The following is a 26874-nucleotide window of genomic DNA, read 5'->3' on the forward strand; positions in this document are numbered from 1 at the left end:
ATTTTACAATGGATACCAGGGAAATACAAAATATCACAAGAGACTATTATAAATAATTATGCATCAACACATTTGACAACCTATAAGAAATGGGTAAATTCCTAGAAACATACAAACTTCCAAGACTGAATCATGAAAATAACTTTAAAAAAACTGAATGGATTATTGCCAAGGAAATTGAATCATTAATCAAAAACCTTGCAACAAACAAAAGTCCATAACTAAATGGCTTCACTGGTGAATTCTACCAAACATTTATTTATTTTTATTTGTTTATTTTTAAAGATTTTATTTACTTATTCATGAGAGACACACAGAGAGAGGCAGAGACACAGGCAGAGGGAGAAGCAGGCTCCATGCAGGGAGCCCAACTGGGACTCGATCCCGAGTCTCCAGGATCACGCCCCAGGCCGAAGACAGGCGCCAAACTGCTGAGCCACCCAGGGATCCCAGAAATAGACTTTAAAACAAATTTCAGGAGTTCTGAGCATCAAAGTGAGGAAGATTCCCCCACACCCATAATAAATATCTTCGAAAAAGTTAAATAGCAAGTAACTTAGTTTAACTTGCTGAGCATCATATTGGGTGATTTCTTGCACTAGGTCCTAGAAGGCTATAAATTCACTGACATTCCCTGGACTAAAAAATATATATATATTCCCAGAAGGGAGGGTAGTATGGGGAGGAGAGTAGGTTTTAGGGTGAAAATAATAGTAGTTCTACCAAACATTTAAAGAATTAATAGCATCTTTCTCAAACTCTTCTACCCTATGTTATTTGCAGCATTATTTATAATAACCAAGATATAGAAGCAGCCCAAGTATCCATTGATAGATGAATGCATAAAGAAAATGTGAGATATATATACCACAATACAACGGTATATTACTCAGCCATAAAGAGAATGAAATCTTTCCACATGCAACAACATGGATGGAGCTGGAGCATATAATGCTAAGTAAAATAGTCACCCAAAGAAAGACAAATACCATATGACTTCACTCATGTGTGGAATTTAAGAAACAAAACAACAAGTAAAGGAAAGAAAAAGAGGGCGAGAGAGAAAGCAAAAACAGTTTCTTAACTATAGAGAACAAACTTATGGTTACTGGTGGGAGTGGGGGAGGGCAGTGGCGGGTGAAATAGGTAAAGGGAATTAAGAGTACACTTATCGTGATGAGCACTGAGTAATGTACAGAATTGTTGAATCACTATATTGTCCACTAGAAACTAATATAACACTGTATGTTTATTACACTGGAATTTAAAAAATAATAGTGAACAAATAAATAAGTAGGATGAGATCTTGCCATTTGTGGTAACATGGATGGACCTAGGGAGCATGATGCTAAGTGAAATAAGTCAGACAGAGAAAAACAAATACCATATGATTTTGCTTATATGTGGAACCTAATAAAATGAATAAATAAACAAACAAAAAGCAGAAAGAGACCCCAAAAGACAAAGAACAAACTGATAGTTTCTGAAAGGGACAGGAGTGAGTAGATGAACAAAATGGAAGAAGGACAGTGGGAGATACAGACTTCCAGTATGGAATGAATAAGTCATGAGGGTAAAAGGTACAAGGAATATAGTCAATAGTGTTGTAGTATTGCTATATGGTGACAGATGGTGGCTACACCTGTGGTTAGCATAGCATTGCATGTAGACTTGTTGAATCACTATATTGTACATCGGAAACTAATGTAATGTAACATGTGTCAACTGTACTTCAATTAGAAAAATGCATTGCTAAAAAACCTAGAAAAAATAACTTTTCCAAAAAACAGAAGAGAAAGCTTTCAAACTTATTTTATGAGGCCAGAATTACTCTGAAACCAGACAAAGGCACCACAAGAAAAGAAAATTACAATATTCTTGATGAACATAAATGCAAAGATCTTCCACAAAATATTAACAAACTAAATTCAACAATACATTAAAAGGATCATACACCATAACCAAATGGGATTTACTCCAAGGATGCAAGTATAGTTCAACATCTGCAAGCCAATCAATATAATATACCACATTAACAAAATGAGGGATAAAAATTATATAGTCATCTCAATAGATGCACAAGAAGCACTTGAGAAGTTCAACATCCATTTATGATAAAAAAGGAAACTCTCAACAAAGTGGTATAGAGGGAATCATATATCAACATAACAAAGACCATGTATGTCAAGTCCTCGCTAACATCATACTCAACAGTGAAAAGCTGAGAGCTTTTTCCTCTAAGGTCAGGAATAAGATAAAGATGCCCACTCTCACTACTGTTATTGAACATGGTATTAGAAGTCCCAGGGAGAACAAATAAGGAAAAGAACTGAAAAACCTCCAAATTGGAAAGAAAGAAATAAAACTGTTACTTTTTGTGGATGACATGACATTCTATATAGAAAATGCTAAAGACTCAATTTAAAAAAACTGCTAAAACTAATAAACATACTAAGTAAGATAATAGGATATAAAATATACAAAGATATGTTGCATTTTTATATACTAATAACTATCAGAACGAGAAATTAAGAAAACAATCCCATTCACAATTGCATCAAAAAGACTAGGAATAAATTTAAGGAGGTGAAAAATCTGTACATTGAAAACTCTAAGACATTCATCTAAGAAATTGAAGAAGGCACAAATAAATGGAAAGATACTTCATGCTCATAGATTGGAAGAATAATAGTTAAAGTGTCCAATCTACAGATTCAATGCAATCCCTATCAAAATTTCAATGATATTTTTCAGAGAAATAGGGCATATACACTCCTAAAATATGTATGGAACCACAAAAAAAAGCCAGAATAGCCAAAGCAATCTGGAGAAAACTATGCTGGAAACATCACATCCCTTATTTCAAAAAATATCAAAAATCTATAGCAATCAAAGCAATAGTCTGTTGATACAAAATCAGACACATGGACTCATGGAACAAAACAAAAAGCCTAGATATGAACACATACATATATGCCCAATTAATTTATGACAAAATAGACAATAATATATTACAGGGACAGGACAGCCACATGCCAAAGAATGAAACTAGACTAGTATTTGCATTTACACAAACATTTACTCAAAACAATTAAAGACCTGAAACCATAAAAATCCTAGAAAAATATATAGGTGGTAAACATCTTGACTTTGGTCTTGGCAATGACTTTTTGGATCTGACTCCAAATGTAAAGATAGTAAAAGTAAAAATACACAAGTGGGGCTACATCCACCTAAAAGTCTCTGTACAAGAAAGGAAACCATTAATAAAATGAAAAAGCAGCCTACTGAACAGGAGAAAATATTTGCAAATCATATATCTAATAAGGGGAAAATAGCCAATATTTATAAAGAACTTATATAACTCAACAGAAACATCATCATCATCATCCTCCTCATTATCATCATCATTACCATCATCATCTGGTTAAGAACGGTCAGGTTTTGCCTGGGTGACTCAGTTGGTTAAGCATCTGACTCCTGATTTCAGCTCAGGTCATAATCTCAGGGTCCTGAGATAGAGCCCTAGGTTGGGCTCTATGCTGGGCATGGAGCCTGATTAAGATTCTCTTTCTCTCCCTTTGTCCCTCCACTCCCCAACTCATGCTCTCTTTCTCTTTTTCTCTCAAAAACAAAATGAACCAACAAAAATGGTCAGAGAATCTAAATAAACATTTTACCAAAGAAGACATACAGATGAACAACAGGCAGACAAAAAAATGCTTAACATCACTAATTATCAGGGAAATGCAAATCAAAACCACAGTGAGCTATCATCTCCCACTTGTTAGAATGGCTATCCTCAAAGAGACAAGAAATAATAAGTGTTGGTGAAGATGTGGAGAAAAGGAACACATGCACTGTTGATAGAAATGTAAATTGCTGCAACTACTATGGAAAATAGTATGGGGGTTCCCCAAAAAATTAAAAATAAAACTACTATATGATCCAGCAACTTCACTTCTGGGTATTTATCCAAAGAAAATGGAACATATAGTTGATACTTGAACAATACAGGTTTGAACTGTGTGGGTGCGCTTGTACATAGAGTTTTAATAATACAGTACGGTAAATGTATTTTCTCTTTTTTATGATTTTCTTAACATTTTGTTTTCTCTAGTTTAATTTATTGTAAGAATACAATTCTACTCCTGAAACCAACATTGCACTCTATGTTGACTAACTAGAATTTAAATAAAATTTGAAGAAAAAGAAGAATACAGTGTATAATACTCATCCCTCTGCCTATGTCTCTGCCTCTCTCTCTGTGTCTCTCATGAATAAATAAAGAAAATCTTCTTTAAAAATTGGAATTACACACAATGGAGTACCTATTCAGCCATAAAAAAAGAATAAAATCTTGCCATTTTGAAAAAAACATGAATGGACTTTGAGGGTATTATACTAAATGAAATAAGTCAGACAGAGGAAGACAAATACCATATATTCTCACTTATATTTTAAATCTAAAAAAAAAAAAACAAAATAAGCAAGAAAGTAAAAAACCAAGCTTATAGATACAGAAAACAAATTTGTGGTTGCTAAGACAGGGAGTAAAATGGGCAAAAGGAGTCAAACAGTACAAACTTCCAGCCATAAAATAATGTCATGGGCATGTAATGTACAGCATGGTGACAGTAGTTAAAAATACTGTATTGTATATCCAGAAGTTAAATATACTGTATTGTATATTCAGAAGTTGCTAAGAAAGTAAATCTTAAAAGTTCTTATCACAAGAAAATAATGGTAACTATGTATGGTGGTAGATGTCAACTAGACTTATTGTGGTGATAACTTTGCAATGTACACAAATATCAAATCATTATGTTGTATACCTGAAATTTGTAGGTTATACGTCACCTCTAGTTCACTAAAAATACATGCATACATGTTAAAACCAAAACCAAACCCGAACAAAACAAAACTCCCCCAAAACATTTGGCTTATCCATTGTCAAATAAGCTCGAGTCTAGGTCTTGTACGTCAAAATTCACGTGTTTCTCACTATGCTATGCTGTCTTGCAGTGTTCCTTAGTATTATCTTTTATGTCAATGGTATAGAAGTTGTCAAAAAAAGAAATCCTCTGTAATTAGCACCAGGGTATGTGTTTCAAACTAGGTGATTAAAGAAAGCAAAGCTGTATCCAGAAATGTTTTCTTTATTTTGTATTTAAAATAGCATATCCCAAAAAAATAAAAATAAAAAATAAAATAGTATATCCCTTATAAAAACAAAAATTCTAAAATATAATTTTTAGGTTATAAAAATTACACACAATAATTTAAAGAAATAGATAAAATGTAAATAAGAAAATAAAAATCACCTAGATGCTAAAACAAAATCATCTGCAAAGTAAAAAAACAGGAATAACTATAAAAATTCTAAAAGAGAAGAACAATGAGAACTGCTCATATGGCATGAGACAGTGTAAATAGATCAATGGAAAAGAAAAACAGAACATTAGATAAAAATACAGCATGTGTCCATCTGGAAATTTGGTGTGTGAGGACAATGTCACTCCAAATGAACAGAGAAAGAAGAAAAAAACCTGAAAAAATTGTGTAGGAACACTTGGCTATACATTTGGTGAAAAAAAAACAAAATTTCTATCACACACCATAATCAAAGTAAATTTCAGATGCAAAGTCCTAAATGTTAAAATCAAAACTATAAATTATTAAAGATTTTTTTTGTAACAGAAGTGAGGAAGGCCTTTAAAACAAAACACAAAAGGTTTATAGATATTAACCCATAAAATTAATATCTCCTCTATTAAAAAGGTATTTTAAAAGTTAAATGACAAATTATAATTAGAAGAACATAAATAACAGTCAAGGAATTAATAACTATAATAAATACAGAGTCACACTGGTAACTAAAATACAAACAACCAATAATAGACAAAGAATATTAATATATAATTCACAGAAGAAATATAATAGTTTAATTAAACACATTAAAATTTGCTCAGATTTAAAATCAATTTAAGTTTTATAATATGTTCTGATGAAGTTATGTTGTATTCTTATACAATGCTGTTGGAACATTAGTCAGTGTGGTATTTTCATCACCATTTCCATCTTATGGAAATAATCTATTAAAGTGAGAAATATTCATTCTCCATAATCCTGCACTTTCTCTTTTTGTTATCTATTTCAGAAAAATTTGTTTTGTGAGACAATTTTAAGCACACAACAGAACACCTAGCACATAATGGGCACTCAAAGAAGTTGATTGTTTAGGGGAATTCATTTCACTTTTAGACACATAAGTGTGCAAAAAACTGAAAAATATTTTTCTCTATTACTGAGCTAAGGAGCCCTCAGTTCTTATGAATGGAAAAAACCAAACAGTCAATTCAAATTGATTTGGAGGTTTCCAAAATAAATTCAGTTTATTTTTGGTGAGCATTCAATGGATTTAGTTTTTCCTTCTCTCTTCATCTTTCATTCTCCTCATAGATGGAGCTTATTCACCATCTGGGCATCAATTACCTGATCTGTAGTCATGAGCGTATAACACAAGCTTCTATGAGATGTAGGATTCCTACAGGTGTTTGGTCATTGGGATCGTTTTTCCCAGCTGCATTCTATAGAACATAATTTCTAGATATTTTCTCCCATATAGTTGATGTGATGCCACCATCTTGTGTGGGTCTTTACCTTAAGAAGTATCATTATACTTGGAAACCAAATTAAAGGAGTACCCAGATAAGGGAGAAATGGTGTAGGAACTTAGGCCAGCTGGTCTCTAGTTTGAGGAGGAAGGGATCATTTTTCATCACTGGTCTTGTCTTTTTGCATCCTTCTTTCTCCACAGCAAGAAAGAAAAGATCTAGAAGGCAAGTCCAAGGTTCTCTCTTGAGAGAGAACAAGGAATAGACTGTATAGTTGGCTTGCAGTCTATGCCTTAAGATGATGGGGTAAATATAGTTTTTTAGGTTTACCTATTATTTAGCTTAGTTTCCCAGGATAGAAAATCAAATAGGAATTTGAGACTCAAGCCTCAGGTATGCAGAGTATGTGTTTTCATAGATTATTCTTAGTATGATGACTAAGACTCTGGAAATTTCCATCCTGACTATCTCTGCCCATGAACACAGAAAACAACAGGCTCCCTCAGGCTCTATACTATGATTTGAGGACTCCTTGTTTAGTTAGATGTTGAAGCAAATCTCTAATTTGGACTTCTGTTTCAGGTCTGGAGATAATAGGGGCTTGATTACATGATCTGAAAAGTCTTCTTTAGTTCTAAATACTGCACATCTAGATTTTATACAAAATGACATAATGGTTAGATGAGAACACTTTAGATAATCTGTCAAATTCATTGGTTTAAATTTTATCAACTTCTGGAGTAGTGATTCTTAGAGCTATAAATTCCTTTCCAGGGAGATTCTACATTCTTCCTTTCATTGATGAGTAGAAATTTCTTCAAAAAGAAGCCAAACTACTTGATTTCCAGCAAAATGAAGTGTGGGTTAATTACAATTCTTAAAGGCTGTATGCCGGCTTAAAAAGCTTTTATAAGGGTGACTTGTGAGACTTCTGGGGAAGATAGACTAGTAGGAGGACCCTAAGCTCACCTTGTCCCACGAATACAACTAGATAATAACCACAACAGTGTAAATAACCTAAAAAATGACCCAAAGACTGGCGGAACCCTCTACAGATAAATGTCTAAAAGAGACCACATTAAAGAACGTAGGAAGTGCAGAGATATGGTTAGAAGCTAAATGGACCAGTGGAACGGTCCACAGGAAGGACGGATGGCACAGGCACAGAGAAGGAAGAGAAACAGACTTTCACACCGTAGAGCCCAAATGAGGGACCTACACAGGAAAGACAAATCCCCATAATATTTGACTTTGGAAGCCAAAAGGGATGAATTTAGTGAGTTCTTACAATCAGCAGAGCTTTAACACCTAGAACTTTAAAAATCAGCAGGCTTGGCTCTGGGAGAGTTAGGAGGGCAAGAGAATACTGAATCCCCACTTCCCCTCAAGAGACAACAACAAACAGCCCCGCAGAGATACAACTTAGAAGCAACAGTTTTAAAAGTGCCTGGGGTATATGAGATGGAGATTTGTTTACTAATCTTAGAGCATGTGCTGGAGGGGATTTTGGGAGATTTCTCCAGGAACAAGGAGTTGGTGGATGCCATTTCCCTCCCCTGCCCCAAACATAAACACATGGACATCTGCAGGAACCAGCAGAGTGCCAACACTCACTACCTAACTTACTAATGGTTTTCTCTATTCCCACATTCTCTTGTAGACCTGCTTCTCCCCTGGACAGGCCTCTGCTCCAGGTCCCCTCCCATAGCAGACCCACCAAAACTTAACACTGCTGCCTCACCCCCATGTACTTTTATAGATCTTCCCCCTTCAACCTGACCTGCCTTGGTCCCAATGGCTACAGGTCCCCCCTGCAGTGGATCAGCAAAAAGCCTTGTAAATACTACATTCCCTGCCCCATCCAATATGCTCTGGGCTGGAATCTATCCAAAGCAGTGCCACAAGCATGGTAGTGAGCAAGCAACCCTAACAGGGGCCAGCACCACTCTATAGTGACCTGACTTCTGCCCCATGGAGAGGGACAGATAACTACATATGACCATCAGACTGAGTCTCCAGTAGTGGACTGGGAGCAACACTAGTTTGACTGCAGGCTCCACCTACGAACAAAAGCTTCTCAGGGCACTACGCAAGGAAAATGCCCTGCAGTTTGGTGCGACTTCATCTCTGCAAATGCCTGGTCTGACTCAACTTAAGCCCAGTGTGGCCCCAGACTGACCCATTGACAACACAGGGACTAAGCCCTGGCCACAACATGCAAAGAGAGCCATTGCATATGACTGGACTGAAGGCAAACACAGCTCAGTTACTACAGTAAAGTACACACACCACACATAGGAGACACTCCAGAAGGGCCAGGTTCTGATGAACAAAGGACATTGCATTGCAGGGCACTATAGGACCTCTTCTTCATAAGGCCATTATTCTCAAAAGCAAGAGGCATAGCTAACACCCCTAACACATAGAAACAGATATAGAGTGTTAGACAAAATAAAAAGACAGAGGAATATTTTCCAAATGAAAGAACTGGACAAGTTTAAGCAGGATATCTCAAGGAAATGGAGATAAGTAGTATACTCGATAGAAAATTTAAAGTAATGATCATAAAGATACTCATTGGACTTGAGAAAAAAAAATAGAGAATCTCAGAGACACCCTTAAAAAGAGAGATAGAAAACATAAAGAACCAATCAGAGATGAAAATCTCAGTAACTGAAATTAAAAATACACTAGAGGGGATAAATAATAGGATAGAGGAAGTAGAAGAACAGATCAGTGACCTGGAGGACAGAGTAATAGAAAGCAATCAATATGAACAGGAGAGAGAAAAGTAATTTTTTAATTTTTATTTATTCATAAAAGACACACAGAGAGGCAGAGACATAAGCAGAGGGAGAAGTAGGCTTCCTCCAGGGAGCCCGATGTGGGACTCAATCCCAGGACCCTGGGATCACACCCTGAGCCAAAACAGATGCTCAACCACTGAGCATTTGAGGCATACCTCGAATTTAAATTTCAAAATTTCAAATTGTCAAAGAGCCATAGGGGAATGAAATCAACTGGGAGTTTGATTTGATAGTGAATCTCTGTAATATCAAAGTAGACTTAGAATTTGAGAGATGAAAGGGACTTTTAAAGGTCATTGCAGTCAACAAAATCTTGAGAATATCGAGACCAGTGCAGGTCTTGGAGCCATAAATCCCGATTCTAATTTTCTGTTATGGTGCCCTGAGAGAGTTAGTTAATTTTTCCCCCATTTAGAAGACAGATTTTTAAGAACATTGTATGAGGAATCTTACCTACCAGTATTTGGCACCCTGTCCACAAAGCTAGCACCCATCCCTAGTGATTTTACCAAGGCCACATAATTAGCTGGGTATGGATCCACCCCCAGCTGGTCTTAGACTCTACCATTCAGTGCTCTTCCTCTCCACATTCTCCACTCTTAAAAGCTTCTTTTCTTTTCTTTTTTTCCTTTCCTTTTCTTTTTTTTCCCTTTTCTTTCTTTCTTTCTTTCTTTCTTTCTTTCTTTCTTTCTTTCTTTCTTTCTTTCTTTCTTTCTTCTTTCTTTCTTTCTTCCTTAAGGTCTAAGAGCACAGTATACGCAGAAAGCTCAAATGAGACATGACTTCTTTTTCTTTTAAATACAGAAGTAGCTCCTCAAAGAAACTACTATCCAACCTGAGACAACATTATAACTATTATATTGATATAATTATGATATGTATCATAGTATCACCTCTAATTGTCTGGAAAGACAATTGTAAGATCAGCAGGAGTAATTAAATTGGAGTTACATCAAGGCATGGTGAAAAGAGCACCAGAGAACTTGTAACATCACTCCTTACTAGTTGTGTGCCCAGATCCCTTCACTTTTTCAACTCTAGGTTTTCTCATCTGAAAAATGTGGATATGATTCCTGTCCCATCTATTCTACAGAATTCTTGTGAAAGGCAAATGAAATAAATCATGTAAATGGGTCCTGGAGATGATAAAGTGATGTTTAAATGTAATTTCATGTTATTTGCTTATGAAAATTCTTTGAAAAGTTAACAGCACAAATCAAAGACTGATTATTATTGAAATTAAACTTGTTTACTGTGTGCTTCTTTCGTGTGGGCACTCTCAGTATCTTTGGTTTATGTAATGATAAATCATAAATGTGGCACCAGATGTTCCTTAGTCCCTGAGTTCTGGGAAGCATGTCAGAAAATGTCAGGGGTGACCACTGAGAAGCATTCAGAGTGACTTAGTTGAGCTCTTGGTATCTAAGACGCGTAGCAAAGAAGGCATATGGTTTTAACTGTTTAGGGCTTACTTTATGAGCTAATTGGTATTTAATCCAATGTGCTTATTTGCAAAAGTCTCTATTAAGATACAAGACTTTCCAAATAAACATAAAAAATCCTTAAATGATAACTACCTAACCTCACATCTACAAAAATAGCATAGTTTTTAGTTCAATTTAGATTTGTTACATATTTTCCTCTTTCTCTCTTGAAAAGTATAGTTGAATGTAGTACAAGCTAATTTTCTTATTTGTTTGCAAAGTACAAATGAAAGTCTATACTACTGTATTTTCATAAGTGATCTAAGTTCCAGAGGAGAAGCAAAGTAAAAGTTGAAAGCTAAGAACAGACATGTGACAACATGTCCATCATTACTGAAAAATTAAGAGATTTCTTTCAGTTTGTAGAAAAAATTCATCTCCTGCAGATATCCAAATTGTCTCAAGACAGAAAAATTTAAATTCCAAATTGGCATTGCCTTCAAGTTTTATTTTGTCTTAAGTTACATGTCCTCTCCATTTAACCATTGCCAAATGAAGTTCAAATCTGTCACCTTCCTTTATTGACTTACATAGAATAAGATGTACATTTACTTTTTTCCTCCATTAGGGGTGAAGGGTATTGTGAGATGGCTGGAGAAGACATAAGCATAGTCTGATGCCATGGCATGGATTTTCATGGTTGTGCCACACAAAATTGTTTATTAATTTGTCTTATTTTTATAAAAATGTGATTAAATATATATTTTTCCACATACCCAAAAGTGGAAGAAGAAAAATATGCTAACTACATAGTTGACTTCTCTCTCTGCATTGGGCAAACAGATCAGGAATGTGTCATCAACCTACCTGGAGTCAGAAACTACTCTTCCTCCAGAAAATATACACAAACAGAAAATTTTTCATTCAATTGATGGATCCACCAGATAGCAATTGACTTAAGAGTCAGAAGCCCTAAAGAATGAGGAAGGCAATATCTTCTCTTCATTTTTTAAAAAGACCCATTATGTTCTCCTCTTACCCTGTACGTGCTGTGTGCATCAAAGATCAATTTTGCGTTAATGTCTGACAGATGGGTGCTTGATCAAGAATAGTGGGTTCCAAATGCCATTCAAGGAGGTTATAATTTTCCATATTCCTCAACATGTGAAAAAAAATAAATACAACCAGAGGGTGTTTATTTGGTAGAGTAGAATTTTTATTCCTTTTCATCCTCTCCTTTTTCCTTTGGGGCAGAACAGGACTTTCTTAATTAAGAGAATAACACCTGAAGCTATTCCATAGGAAGTGGCCAATATTGGCTAAAAGGGATGTGTTGTATTTATTTTTTTCTGCAGAAGCTCTACTCTGAGGAATCTGAAAGACCTCAGGCCTCCTCCCCCAAAGCACAGTAAGGATCTAGCCTTAGAGCCAGGAGCAATGCTCAGAACTCTGGGAACCCAGTGAGGCTTACGTAGGATAGAGCTGTAGCCTGGAAAAGGTGAACAGGGCTGAGGAAGAACTGAGGACTGTTTGGGGTGGTGAGGTGAGGACAGAAGGGGATGAAGAGAGAGATAGGGAAACCTCAACTAAGTTCTTTATGAGCTGAACAGCAACTTGAAAGGAATAGCAAGAAGAAAGTTGTATACCATTATACACACTCTCTCAATGTGTGATCATCATATAGTAAGAGAGTTTCCTTTTACATAATGAACTGAACTAGCACACCGTTCCAAACATTGCATTGTTGGTGAGATGTTGGCAACTTATTTCTTGAGGAAAATCAACCTTCGTTCAGATAGAATGTATGCTTTCTTCACTGGGAAATCCTTGCTATCAAAAAAAAAAAAAATCAGCTCAGTTAAATGGTGCAGATGGTTTGTAGACTTATAGTTGGACCTTTTTGAGTAGCACTGAACCAGAAAACATCTGAAGTAGCTGAAGTCAAAAATAGGAAACTAGGCTGGTCCTACGTACTCAGGAGCTATGGCTTTGGTACAGACATGGCCAAGACCTAGAACCACACCACACACAACCAGTCATGAAAATGGCATGAAGCAGCATCAAGAAACCCCAATCACAAAGATAAAAATCTGTTAAGGGGGTGGACCCTAAGTTCCTGAGGAACATGTGCTTTGCCAAGAAGTACAAGAAGGGCCTAAAGAAGATGCAGGCCAAGAACATCAAGGCCACAAGTGCATGGGCTGAGGCTTTCCAGGTTTTTGTCAAGCCCAATCAGGTCAAGCCCAAGATCCCAAAGGGTGGCAGCCACCAGCTCAATCAACTTACCTACATCTCTTATCTCAAGCTTGAGACACTTGCACATGCCTACATTGCCAACAGTCTCAGGCTCTGCCAGCCAAAGGCCAAGGGCAAAGCTCAAACCAAAGCCCAGGCTTCAGCTGCCACTCAGGCTCTGGCTCCCAAAGGTGCCCAGGCCCCACGAAAGCTCCAGCAAAGAGGCTTCTGTTAGCCAATGTGAAGATGGAAGCACTGCTGTGACCCCTGGCCTTCCGTCTGCATAGGACTGGTGTCCTCCTGTGCTATTTGTACAAATAAATCTGAATCAGGAAAAAAAATGAATAAATAAAACTTAAAATAGAGAGCTCAGGTTCTGACATTGGGTGAGTTGATTGAAATCCTATGAGTGCTCCTGGGTAAGTTACTTAATTTCTCACTTTATTTGATCAGTGGGAATAATCATGGTAGCATCTGACTGGGTCATGAACATCTAAAAGGAACAATTCCCTTGTGTGTTTTGGCAAGTAGTAACCACTCTATAAATGTTAGCTGCTAATATTACTTTTTCTTATTTGTTCATGACACATGTATTAAATGTAATTTATCTACATAAAAACTTCACAGCTTAGGTTCTTACCAGTACTGAGAATCTAGATCACGTGGATACATTGCAGTTGAGTCACTCTTAATACTTCTTCCACAGCATGCTGCTTGAGTGCAGTGGAAAGACTAGCATGAATGAATATTTTAAGTACAATGAAATGAAAATTGCCAATGTCTGTTGGCTGGAACCAGAGAGCACCAACGCCAAATGGTTAAAGCAAATGTGTTGACTCATGTAATTGGAAGTACAGAGTAGGGTCAGCTTCAGTGCTAACTTCATCCTGGCTTCTGGGTCCATTTTTCCTGGCAATCCTTTGACCCAGGCTTTCTCAAAACATTGATGTCACCTCTCGAGTGGTAGAGAGATAATAACATTTCAGATTTGACATTCTGCAGCCCACCAGGTCCAGGGAAAGAAAGCATAAGTTTTATCAGAAAAATACGAATGGACTTTCTCAGAGCTCTTGATTTCAATGTTCCCAACTTGAGTCACATGCCCTTTTCGGAACTAATTACCAGCAAAGGAATCTGATTACTCCTAGACTTACGAATCTCATAGGAAGGACCCTGAAGGAGAAAGCAGTGGTGTTTTCAATAGGTATGATAAGAAAAGAACAATAAAACCTTCCAGGAATTCCCCTCCCCCCCTTTTTTTACCTTCTAGGAATTCCTAAAGGAAAAATACCTACATATAGTCATACTATGTACTGTCAGACCTTGAAAAGCATTTAGAGATAATCTGTCCAAATTCTTCAGCCTATAGAAAAGGAACTCAAGGCAAAATAAATAAAATGAATTGTCCAAGGCTATCCAGCCAAAGGTGGCCCAGCTGTGACTCTAACTTGGGCATTATTATTTCAAATCTATTGTGCTTTCAACACCGGCCAGTTTTTCTGCCATCTTAACTAATAAAAACAAAAACAAAGCATGTAATTCTGATTGTTTGCCCATTGCTTAGGGATTCCAGCTGCTGATAGGAACCATAACCTGGACTGAGGAGAAAAGTAAGTGCAGTTTATGCGCTATAACTTGTTCATAATACCTTTCAGTTTCTTTAGAGAATGTAGATTATCTTTCAATAGTTCCGTCTTGTGTAGTTATTTTGCCCCTTATCAATAAAATCTTTAAAGGACATCCAATGTTCTGAGAAAGAAATATAGTACCTGAGAAGCAAACTGTATTAATTTATGATGACTACTGTTTTGTATCATAACCTCTTGTATCCAATTGAACCAGTTTTATCCTGGCTGGATTCTTTGAACTTCATTGTTTTGTTGTGCAGAATTATAAGAATATTAAAAAGAAGTTTCTTATTTTGAAGCTTTCTGCTTAATGCATTATTTCATTGTATTTGGAATGGATCCCAAAGTAACTCTTATTCTAGTGATCAACCTCACATACTGAAGGCTTTATCCTTAATTATTCTAAAAATAGCCACATACAGTTTAGTTGACTTTTTAAAATCCATATCTCTGAAACAATTTGGGGAAGGAAGCAATGCATACGGGAAGCCTCACTGGTACTCTGTTTCAGGCCAGCAACTGAATCTTTAATGTAAATCTTTAACATCAAATTCTTAATGTAAAAAAATCAGTCACTGGGCCAGCAGACCAAATGACTGGCCTGTGATCATCAGCCTCTTCCATTCTGCAAAATATTTAAGTGGGATTTTAGTGTTACGATATAAAGGCATACAGAAAACTTGCAATATCTTTTAAATATATAGTTCCATGAACTTTGTCTCAAATTCCACTAAGAAGGCTTCTGTCTTCATAGGGAAAAAAATGGCAATGTTTTTAAAAAGTATTTAGCTTGTGCATACTTAGACTATAGAACTGAAAAATTCCTTTCTTATGCTTTTAGTTATTTCCAATGAGTATTGTACCATTTCTAAATATTTGATGAAGGCAATAAAGTGGATTAGCCCTTCACACTTCAGTGGATTGTGGATTTACTCCCAGTTGGAATCATTTCTGTCCTAGGAATATCAAAATCAGTGACCTTTAATATGTCAATTTGTTTCTCCATCTGTCCCACAATGTAGATGTGAGGAATTGGACTAATGCTATTGAACCATGCTTTCCTCTTCTTAGATGTGAATGTGTTGATTCCTATATATTGAGCTTCTTTGGCAATTTTTCATGTGTACTATTTCCCTTCACTCAAGTAAAAGTACTTCACAAGGAAAGAGTATAAGGATAAAGTCTAAGATTTGTGATTCATTCCTAGCTCTTCTTTTTAGTTTATGTTTCTCTTAGTTTCTTCTAATATTCTGGTTCTTTTACTAACTCAAGTGAAATTGTCTATTTTTTTCTAGATATATAATTAATTCAGATACAGTGTTGCACCTGGAAAAAAGAATATCATAGGAAAATGTGTTCTAATTTTATGAATTGCCAGTTTTTTCATATGGGGAGTTGGACCATGTAGCCTATCTTAATTTAACCACAGTCTATGAAATAATGCATATTTGTCAATAATCAATGTATAGATTGAAGGGATCAGATGTATTCTTAATAATTTCTGAGATGATATTATGTATTTAAATTAAAGGGGATTTCAGCCAAGTAGGTCATTAACTTAAGGCTTTATTAATAAATCTTGATTTTATGTAATTATTTTTGAGCCTTATACTTTTGAGTGGGTAGATGGGAAGAATGACTATCTATCTGCCACTCTTTGCTTTCTGCATATTGTCTTCCTGAACTTAATCCTGATTGTGGTATATAATACAGGTTCCTTTTACCATATGCTTCAGAGACTGATGGCTATGTACACTGTACACCTTGAACTTACACAGTATCATATGTCAATTATCAATAACCTGGAAAGGAAAAAAAAAAGAGTGATAGTTTACTGTTTGGGTTTGAAACCCTAGTTTTGAAAATTAGATATCTCTGGGTCTCAGCCCTGGCTGTGCACGTCTCTTCTTTCTGTCTAGTATTTGGGTTTTGGTTTCTGATCTGGATAACTCCCTTAGCCTCCATACCTCATACTCAATTCAGAGGTAATCTTTCTAGATTATAACTCCTGATTCTCGTGAGGCATTTCAGTCTCTAAAAGTCATCATGCAGACAGAAGTTGTGTTTATCCATTTTGCCTTCCTCCCCTTGATGCCTAAGCCTGTCCTGCCCCAGTGATAGAGTCTATTATATCTCAAAGCAAATATGGATCAAAATTTACCAGAGGCACAAACTGGTGGTCCAAACATAAGACCAGCTCACCAGCATGTTTTTATTTGACTAGAAGCATGTTTTAAGAAAAGCTAAATATGTTCAGGCAGGGAATGGACTCTCAGGTTTTGAGTATGAGTTCCTGCCACTCAGGTAGTCTCAAATCACACTGTGTTCAAATAAATTGCTTGTTCCCGAAGATATTTGAAATTGAGATTGTAAAACCTGGCTTTTACCATTCAAATATTTTATGTTAACCCTGTTCTGTTTATTTTTTTTTGATTGGTTGGTCATGTGTTTTTGTTGTTTTGTTGTTGTTGTTTTTAGAGAAAACTTATTCTTCCATTCTTTCTAACCTGAGCTTTTCTGATATTATGATATCATCACTGCTTCCATACTTGACATTATTTTATTCTTGGTGATAACATAAAGGCAAACATTGGTGGCTGGACATAACAACCTCAGTTTCATCTTATGTACATAAACAGCTCTAATGCACTAAAGAGTGTGAACATGATGAGTGTTGCTGTTTACAACTCCAATGAATGTGCTTCTGGGTCAGTTTAGAGTGACAAAAGTGAAAGCAGTCCTGTATGGCATAAGTGTTCTTCCCATCCTTTAAAGAACAATGTGAAATTAATTCTTTGCTCTTTATTTTTGTGTATGTATTAGTTAGAATTGGATTTGGTTGCAAGTGATTTAAAAACAACAACAACAAAAATAATGATTCCTTGAACCAGACACTTTGTGTATTTTATTCTTACTTTAGGGTCTGGCAAGGTGGTCCAGAATTAGAATAGGAACCACAGATGCTCAGGCTCTTTCTAATTTGCTGCTTCTTTATTCATGAGGCTGCTTTAGCTCCAGCCATCATGTTCACATTCCAGCCAAAAAGAAGGAAATTAGAACAAGAAAGGGCATACTCCACCTTTAAGGACTCACACCAAAAGTTTTACACGCATATCGATTTATTTTCCATTGTTCAGGGTGCTATCACTTGACCATAAGTAGCTACATGAAAAGTTGAGAAAAAAATATACATGTCCAAATATACTCAGCATGTCTGAAGTCAAAGCCAAAATATCCTAGTCTCTAGGTTCATTATTTATTTTAATAACATCTATGTTTATTATAAATGATAAATCTTTGCTATGGATATTTTAAATGCTAAAATATTTTACATTGAGGGCTTACAATCATTTTAGTTTACTGTATTAATTTCACTTGTGGTGGATTTACCTGTTGAATTTTTCCATGAGTAATGAATTTAAGTGCATCAAATAAGGAACTCAGAGAAAACAATAAAGGAATGCCAAACACACAGGCTTCTCTTAGGGAATAGAATTATGTTGCTCATAGCTCTTTAGACATTCTGGGATCACATCAAGAGAGGTTTCAGAGAGCAAAAGAAAATGGGATAGAGAAACAGGGTTGAGCAATCTGCAGAGCAGGGAGGTGGCTAAAAAGTTATGGACCATCATGAAGGAGCTGGTCAAGAAACCTAAAGGAAGGACATTTCTGCTGGAAGACTTAAATTGGTAGCCCAACTCTGAAGCTAAAGCAGTGGTAGGCAGATGGTGAAAGCAGAGGGTATTCCCTTAAAACCTCAGCATGGTGTCTAGGAATGGCTGCTGTGGAGCCTTTTTAAATGTTTGCCAAAAAAAGGGATGACCTCGCTCAGTTGCTTGGGGCCTGCAGACCTATAGGATGTTAGCTTTGGCAACAAAGGACACCACCTGCAGAGCTTCCACTTCCCTACATCGGCAGAGAACCAGGGCCTGTGGCCACATGCATCTAACAAGAATCTGCAAGACTCTCCTCTAGCTGGAGACTTGGAAACTTCTGCAGAAAGCACTCAATTGTCCCTTCACATGAGGTCAAGGTTAGAACTGTGACCTTCAGTCCTTGATGCTTCCCCAGCAGCCCCGGCAATGCTTTAGTGATACAAGTTGTAGCTTTCACTCAATGTACAACAATGAAGCATAAGGTTTGGGCTTTACTTAGGGGCCACTTCTCTCCCAGAGACTATCTTCTCCTTCAGAAGTTTACTCATTATTTATCTGAGGGAATACAGAATAATTAGAACACAGAAGGGACTCCTGAGTACTCAGAGGAAAAAGGCACTCAAAATTCACCAGTGAAGTGGACTGAATCTACAAGCCCACATTCTTTTTTTTTTTTTTTTCATCTGACAAAATATTTTATTCCATGAGCTTTTCTCCTTATTTTTATTTTTATTTTTTTTTTAATTAACTTTTATTGGTGTTTAATTTACCAACATACAGAAAAACACCCAGTGCTCATCCCGTCAAGTGTCCACCTCAGTGCCCGTCACCCATTCCCCTCCAACACCCGCCCTCCTCCCCTTCCACCACCCCTAGTTCGTTTCCCCGAGTTAGGAGTCTTTATGTTCTGTCTCCCTTCCTGATATTTCCCAACATTTCTTTTCCCTTCCTTTATATTCCCTTTCACTATTATTCATATTCCCCAAATGAATGAGAACATACACTGTTTGTCCTTCTCCGATTGACTTATTTCACTCAGCATAATACCCTCCAGTTCCATCCACGTTGAAGCAAATGGTGGGTATTTGTCGTTTCTAATTGCTGAGTAATATTCCATTGTATACATAAACCACATCTTCTTTATCCATTCATCTTTCGATGGACACCGAGGCTCCTTCCACAGTTTGGCTATTGTGGCCATTGCTGATAGAAACATCGGGGTGCAGGTGTCCCGACGTTTCATTGCATCTGAATCTTTGGGGTAAATCCCCAACAGTGCAATTGCTGGGTCGTAGGGCAGGTCTATTTTTAACTCTTTGAGGAACCTCCACACAGTTTTCCAGAGTGGCTGCACCAGTTCACATTCCCACCAACAGTGTAAGAGGGTTCCCTTTTCTCCGCATCCTCTCCAACATTTGTTGTTTCCTGCCTTGTTAATTTTCCCCATTCTCACTGGTGTGAGGTGGTATCTCATTGTGGTTTTGATTTGTATTTCCCTGATGGCAAGTGATGCAGAGCATTTTCCCACATTCTTAAAAGATGAATAGGAAAGAAAAAAAAAAGATGAAGGAATAGATTAAATCAGGACAATCCACAAAATCCTAAAGTATCTTATCTCTCTCCCTAAACCAGAAATAAGAGATTAAATATACAGAAAATGTCCAGATCACATATAAAAATAGAGCTCTGACCCACAACCAGCAGCAACCTACCCAGGAGACCAATGTCCTATGTACAGTATAGACATACCTCAAAGGTACCGCAGATGTGGTTTCATATCATCACAATAAAGTGAAAATGATAATAAAGTGAGTCAAGTTCATGTCTTGGTTTTCTAGTGCATATATGAGTTATTTTACCCTATACTATGGTCTATTAAGTGTGTAATAATATTATGTCTAAAAAAAACTTATATATATACCTTACTTCAAAATACTTTATTGCCAAAAAAAAAAATCATCTGAGCTTTCAGTGAGTCATAATCTTTTTGCTGGCAGAGGGTCTTGCCTTCCTGTTGCTGGCTGCTGACTGATCAGGGTGGTGGTTGCTGAAGGTAGGGCAGCTAAGACAATGATGAAGTTTGCCACATTGAAAAACTCTTCCTTTTGTGACCAGTTTTTCTATAGCCTTTGGTGCTGTTTGATAACAATTTACCCACAGTAGAGCTTCTTTTAAAGTTGGAATCCATCCTCTCAAACCTGCCACGACTTTATCAACTAAGTTTGTATAATATTCTAAATCCTCTTTTGTTATCTCAACAGTCTTCATGGCATCTTCACCAGGAATAGGTGCCATCTCAGGAAACCACTTTCTTTGCTCATCCATAAGAAGCAACTCCTCATCTGTTCAAGTTTTATCATGAGATGGCAGCAGTTCAGTCACATCTTCAGGCTTCATTTCTAATTCTAATTCTCTTGCTGTTTTACCACATCTGCAGTTACTTCCTCTATGGAAGTCTTAAACCCCTCAAAGTCATTCATGAGACTGGGAATCAACTTATTCCAAACTCTTGCTCATGTGGATATTTTGACCTTGTGGGTCACCAAGGTTCTAAACGTCATCTAGGATAGCGAAATCTTTCCAGAACGTTTTCAATTTACTTTGCCCAGATCCATCAGAGAAATCACAATCTATGGCAGCTCTAGCCTTATGAGATGTATTTCTTAAATAATAAGACTCGAAAGTTGAAATTACTCCTTGATCCATTAACCACAGAATGGATGTTGTGTTAGCAGACATGAAAACAACATTAATCTCATTGTATATCTCCATCAAAGTTCTTGGGTAACCAGGTGCATTGTCAATGAACAGTAATATTTTTTTGAAAATTTTATTATTTATTTATTTATTTATTTATTTATTTATTTATTTATTTATGAGAGACACACACAGAGAGAGAGGCAGAGACACAGAGAGAAAAGAATGCTCCATGCAGGGAGCCCAATGTGGGACTTGATCCCGGGACCCCAGGATCACACCCTGGGCCTAAGGCAGATGCTCAACCACTGAGCCATCCAGGCATCCAGAGCAGTAATATTTTGAAAAGAATCTTTTTTTTTTCCTGAGTGTTATTAAGTCTCAACAATGGGTTTAAAATATTCAGTAAACCATGATGTAAATAGAGTATGCTGTCATCTAGGTTTTGTTGTTCCATTTATAGAGTACAAGAAGAGTAGATTTAGCACAATTCTTAGGGGATTTAGAATTTTTGGAATGGTAAATGAGCAACTTAAAAAGTCACTAGCTGCATTAGCCCCTAACTAAAGAGTCAGCCTGTCCTCTGAAGCTTTGAAGGTAGGCGTTGACTTCTCTCTAGCTATGCAAGTCTTAGATGACAACTTCTTCCAAGAGGAGGCTATTTGAGGTACATTGAAAAGCTGTTGTTTAGTGCAGCCTCCTCCATCAATGAACTTAGCCACCTCCATCAAAATTCTAGATAATTTTCTGCAGCTTCTACATCAGCACTTACTGTTTCACCTTGCATTCTGATGTTATAGAGATGGCTTCTTGCCTTAAACCTCATGAAATTCAGACTAGCTTCAATCTTTTTTCTGAAGCTTCCTTACCTCTCTCAACTATCACAGAATTGGAAAGAGTTAGGGCCTTGCTCTGGAATAGGCTTTGGCATAAAGGGATGTTGTGGCTGCTTTGATCTTCTATCCAGACCCCTAAAATTTTTTCTATATTAATAATAGGATTGTGTTGCTTTCTTATTATTCATGTTTTCCATGGAGTAGCACTTTTAATTTCCCTCAAGCACTTTACCTTTGCATTTACAACTTGGCTAACTGCTTCATGTGGGAGGTCTAGATTTTGACCTCTCTCAGCTTTTGAGTCTTCCTCAATAAGCTTAATCATTTCTAGCTTGTGATTTAAAGTGAGAGATGTGTGACTCTTCCTTTCACTTGAACACTGAGGGGCAATATAGTGCTATTAGTTATCTTAAGTTCAATATTGTCATGTCTCAGGAAATAGGGATAAAGACAAGAACAAGTGTCGGTGAGGCAGGCAGATCACATACATTTATAGATTAAATTTTGTCTTATATGGGTGCAGTCTTTGGTGCCCCCAAATAATTACAAAAGTGACTTCAAAGATCACTGATCACAGATAATCATGACAAATATAATAATAATTAAGGAATTTGAAATATTGTGAAAATTACCAAAATATGATGCAGAGACATAAAGTGAACACATACTGTTGGAAGAATGGTGTCCAAAAACTTACTCGATGCAGGGTCATCACATACATTTAATTTGTAAAACATTGAATATCTATTCAATGGTTGATATCATTGAGTATCAAATGTAATAAAATGAAGTCTGCCTGTAACCAGTCCAGGAAGCCAGCCTGCTGTAAGTCAAACTTGCAGGAAGCTTGATTCTGTCTTGAGTAACAATCCAGAACACAAAACAATGACTTTAACAATCAATCCCAAATAGTCAGGAACTAATTAATGAGAGCTTCCCTAGTTCTGTCCCGACCTCTAACTTAGGACTGACAAAAGAAAATCAAATATGTACCCCTAACACATCACATAGGATGCCCTACTTTTAACCTGTCTACTGCTTTGGTATGCCTGCTAGCTTCCCTTTATCCCACTATAAAGCTGTCTCCCTCTTGTGCCTGCCTTTGAGTCTCTCTGTGGTTGACTCTCTCATTATAGATACCTCAGAATAAGTGTGTTCTTCTTTGGCTGGTCTTTGTTTATTTTTTCTGTTCTGTTCACTTCACTATTGTTAAATAATAAAAATTCAACCAACTACATTTTAAAGATCTGACTTTATTAATCAATGCATGACTCAGACAATATCCCATTTAGCAAGTAAAGGGGATTGCCAAAGGGCTACAGAAAAGAAAAGGTTGTTAAAAGTATAGAAGGAGTGAAAAAAAGGAAATAACTGGCAAAAAAAAAAACAAAAACAAAAAAAAAACATTGGTTAGGCAAGGGCACCCTCCTAAGGGAAATGGAAGGGGTCTATCAGTAAATTTCCTGTACTTATCAGGAAGTTCCTATGTTGACTGGTCAAAAGTTCCATTTATGAAGGGTTGTAATTGCAGTTAAATCAGATATTAAGTCTTGGTTTACTGACTTCAGACCTTAACCTAAGTGACACCATTTTGGTTTTATGATTTCTTTCTTTCTTTCTTCTCTTTTTTTCTTTCTTTTTCTTTCTTTCTTTCTTTCTTTCTTTCTTTCTTTCTTTCTTTCTCTTTCTTTCTTTTCTTTCTTCTTTCTTTCTTTCTTTTAGATTTTATTTATTTATTTATTTTTTATTCATGAGAGGCACAGAGAGAGAGACAGAGACAGAGGCAGAGGGGAGCCCAATGTGGAACTCGATCCCAGGACCCCAAGATCATGACCTGAGGTAAAGGTAGATGCTCAACTACTGAGCCACCTGGGTGTCCTTGTGGTTTTCTTTATAACAACTCCCCTACTTTTGATCAGACTCTTGGCTTAACTGAGATATGTGATCAAAATTCAAGGCATTAGAGTTATGCTCAGTAATTTTGCAGCTCTTGTTGTTCCTTTGTGTGATATTCACAGATCATTAAATTTTTGCTTAATCTCTGTGATAATCACAGGTTACAACTTCAGGTTCACATGGTTTGAGTTGGTGTTTCTTTTTTTTTTCTTTGATGTTCTTCTGTAAGGAAGATCATTTATTTGATGGTTAGTGACTGCAAGATGCATTTAAAGCCTTTTTAGAGGCTATAATGCACCAGGAGGACTATTGTGGTTACTATAAACAGGATAATTTCCAATGTTTGAAGCCATGATCCCCAACATCCAAACCAGTCAGATCAAATAAGTCAAAGAAAGACCATGCTGAAGGAGTCACCTTTTATCTATTTTTTTAAGAGGAAGGGGGGCAGAGGGAAAGGGAGAGAGAGAATCTCCTTTTTTAAGATTTTTATTTATTTATTTATTTATTTATTTATTATTTATTTATTTATTTTTTAGAGAGAGAGAGAGTCGTGGGGGAGGAGCAAAGGGGAGGGTGAGGGAGGGGGAAAGAATCTCAAGCACACTCCTCACTCAGCACAGAGCCCAATGCAGAGTTCAGTCTTACATCCCTGAGATCATAACCTGAGCCAAAACCAAGAATCAAACACTAATGCAGGCACCCTGGAGAGAATCTTAAGCAGGCTTCACACCTAGCATGGAGCCTGATGTGGGGCTTGATTTCATGACCCTGAAATCATGACCTGAGCCAAAATCAAGAGTCAGATGATTAATTGACTGAGCCACGTAGGCACCCAAAGGAGTCACCTTTTAAACCAAGTGGCTTACTTGGTGATCTTATGTAATTGAGTTTTAACTTGCCCAGAAGTGTTAATCCAGGTACTGCAGGTTATGTTGGCCACAGCAGGCATCTCTGCTCAACTAAAAGATAATCAAGGACTATCCTATTATCAAGAACAATTTTAGCCAGAATGTCTTAAGGATCTTTGCTGGTCAACTATTGCTTTAGCAACAGGTTCTGAAATAATTTCAAGAATTAGGGAAAAGTTCCTGATCAAAGCATCATTTATTTATATTAATTCCTAACCAGGGAAATAGGAATTTACCAAAAGGAGTGAATCCCAAATCATGAGAGCTTCCTGATAAGTCCTTTTTAACTCAATGATGTAAATTTAGGGGAGTCGACCAATGAATTTTTTTAAGTAGGCTCCACACCCAACATGGACCTCACTGTGGGGCTTCAACTCATGATCCTTAGATTAAGACTTGAGCTGAAATCAAGAGGAGGTCACTTAACCAACTGAGCCACCCACGTGCCCTGAGATGTCTGTCTTTCTTTTTCTTTCTTTCTTTCTTCTTTCTTTCTTTTTCTTTTTCTTTCTTTCTTTCTTTCTTTCTTTCTTTCTTTCTTTCTTTCTTTCTTTCTTTCTTTCTTTCTTCTTTCTTTCTTTCTTTCTTTCTTTCTTTCTTTCTTTCTTTCTTTCTTTCTTTCTTTCTTCTTTCTTTTTAAGCAGGACCACCTCCAGGTAGTCAGGCTTTTTCTTTTTTCTTTTTTTTTAAAGATTTTATTTATTTATTCATGAGAGAGAGAGAGAGAGAGACACGGGAAGGGAGCCCAACGTGGGACTCAATCCCGGGTCTCCAGGATCACACCCTGGGCTGAAGGCGGTGCTAAACCGCTGAGTCACCCAGGGCCACCAGATGTCTTACTTTCTAATGAAAAGCTAAAAGGTGGAAGGTGAGGTGGACAGGGAGTGGGGGTGACTGGGTGACGGGCACTGACGTGGGCACTTGACGGGATAAGCACTGTGTGTTATTCTATATGTTGGCAAATTGAACACCAATAAAAAATAAATTTATAAAAATAAAAAAAAAGAAAAGCTAAAAGTACAATTAGATTTTCCTGTAGCCTGAAATAAAAGATTGCTTTAAATTCCAGAGGTTATCCTCCTTAGACTGGGAGATACAGATGAGGGTGTTATCTTTCCAGGCCAATGCCAGAGCAAAGGAAAGGAAAAGGAGAAAGGTTTCATGTTCAGTTAATGTATGAAGTTTTGATCTGTCATCTTGGGTAGAAGCATAAACTGATTGTCTTTTCATCAATTTGATTCAAAGGTTTCTAGTATCTACACAGGACCAGGTTATCAGGCTGAGACTTCCTTAGCTGTGTGATATGTACCCAAGGCTCAATGTCTTCTAGTTTTACAGCAGTATTAGTTATCAGGAATACTTGGTAAGGTTCCTTTCAACTAGGATGTCTTTCTTTGATGACATTTCCAGAATATCCAGTCATCATACTCTACACTGTGTCCAACAGGATCCTTTGAATTGGGATCTAGGGAAGCTTCTTTAACCTGTTGATGATAGGCTTGAGTGTAAGACAGAAGAGACTTATAGTAGTAGCTGGTTACACTAGCACCAGACAACAAGAGATCAGCAGAAGGATATACTGATAGAATTCTGAAAAAATCTGCAAGGTTTTTGTTAAGGCTCATGTAATTTGTCCAGTGAAGTGGGTGCCCTATTCACCAGAAATTATAGAAGATATACCCCAAGTAGGAAACATTTTTAAACATCCTCTCCATTGTGAGGGCATAGGAAAACATACAAAAAAATAACAAAAATATATTGATACATATTGATATCCCTTCTTTCTAGATATGTCTCCTAAAGCAAAGAAAACAAAAGCAAAAATAAACTATTGGGACTTCATTAAAACAAAAAGCTTATGTATAGTAAAGGAAACAATCAACAAAATGAAAAGGCAACTTAGGGGATGGGAGAAGATATTTACAGTTGACATATCTGATAAAAAGTTAGTATCCAAAATATAAAACTTCTGAAACTCAGTATCCACAAAATGAATAATACAATTAAAAATGGGAAGAACACACGAATACACATTTTTCCAAAGATGACATATAGATGGTTAACAGACACATGAAAAGATGCTCAACATCAGTAATCATCATGGGAGTACAAATCAAGAAATGTTGGGAAATATCAGGAAGGGAGACAGAACATAAAGACTCCTAAC

The 26874-nt window shown here is 36.7% G+C and overlaps 1 pseudogene; it reads left to right on the forward strand.

Moving 5' to 3' along the window:
* The first annotated feature begins 12848 nt into the window (after positions 1-12848).
* On the forward strand, positions 12849-13318 carry LOC121500841 (annotated as a pseudogene).
* The last annotated feature ends 13556 nt before the right edge of the window (positions 13319-26874 follow it).

Source organism: Vulpes lagopus, chromosome 10, assembly GCF_018345385.1.
Source record: "Vulpes lagopus strain Blue_001 chromosome 10, ASM1834538v1, whole genome shotgun sequence".
Lineage (NCBI taxonomy): Eukaryota > Metazoa > Chordata > Mammalia > Carnivora > Canidae > Vulpes > Vulpes lagopus.